Below are 1,519 nucleotides of genomic sequence, written 5' to 3' on the forward strand. Positions count from 1 at the left end.
ATTAATGCATGGTTTGGTTATACCGTTTCGTTTCTTTATTATAAATTTTTTAAACTCTAATACAAAATATAATAAATAATTTAATTTTTTTAAATATTAAAATAAAAATAATATTAAAAAATTATATTCTAACAATATTTTATTCAACTTTTAACTTTTATCTCATCTACATAATGAAATGAGACAAACCACTAGACAAATACGCTGTCTAGTAATAGAATTAGTAATGGCAAGCTAAGTTTTGAATTTGATTTTCAATTTTAAGTGATGTTTTTGTTTAGAAGTTGAAAAAAATATCTTGATACCGAGATATATTAGCATTGTATCATAGGATTACCTATATATACATTGTCAATGATAAAGTTAATTGGATCCAACCCATTAAAAACTTATCATTAATAGTAATTAAAGAGATAAAGTCAATAATCCGGCATAAGTAAAGCCAAGAATTTAGCCAAAGATAAGATAAGTTGACTTTGATTCTTAAAAAGAAAGGGTTTCATAAGACAAGTAGGACATAACTACTCTAAACAAGGAAATAAATCCCTATAAAAAGAAGAGATCTCTGCAAATCTATAGAGGCTCAACGACTCCACGACGCACAATAACTCCAAAGGATATCTCTCAAGAGAGGTATCATCTTCAAACTCTCGAAATCTTAAATTTCTCCATTATATTGAAAGATATGTGAGAGCATGAGAAATATGTAAAATCGACTATTATAATGGAATTTGCAGCCAAACGACCTATAGATATAGGCATTATGTCAAACCACGTAAATCTCTCTATTTTTCTATTCATTTTCATACGCTTATTTGCTCTTTATTTTTATTGATGAACAAAAAAAATAGAGTATTGAGTGCATGAGTAACTAAAAGTAAAATTTAGAAAATGCATAAACTACTCTTGACTTGGGCTTCCTTCACTTAGGTCATTTTTGGTTGCAAGACTCAACTGAGACTAATCCAGTTCAGTCTAATTTTAAACTGAGTCTAACATCTATACACCCAACTCTTAAATTACTAAACTCATCTCAACTCAAAACCTTCTTATATATAGGACCCACAACCTTTTTCAATTTTTTATAAATAGTATTAAACTCATCTTAACATCCAAACATATCTAAACTCATTTTAGATGAACCTCACATAACTCACTCCACCTACTCAACTCACTACTATTCATAAGAACTTAATTCAGCTCAATATCCAAACGTAACCTTAGACATGTCCTATTATCCGATTTCATCCTTCATGCTTTCTTTTATCACGTTTCTCTAAATTCTCAAACTTGTAGCTTGGGACCCAATTGACGTCACATTTCCAACACATAGCATTCTACTTCAAGTGCTTATATTTTAAAGTGAACTTCCATGATTCACTTTCAAGGTTAAGACACACTATCACCTTCATTATACTCTTCCTACCATATCCCTTCCGATGCATAACTTGAACCAAATAAGTGATACATCTCAACCCTAGTTAGTACACATATACCTTACTTCATTCTTACACAACAA

This window comes from Juglans microcarpa x Juglans regia, chromosome 3D (assembly GCF_004785595.1).
Source record: "Juglans microcarpa x Juglans regia isolate MS1-56 chromosome 3D, Jm3101_v1.0, whole genome shotgun sequence".
Lineage (NCBI taxonomy): Eukaryota > Viridiplantae > Streptophyta > Magnoliopsida > Fagales > Juglandaceae > Juglans > Juglans microcarpa x Juglans regia.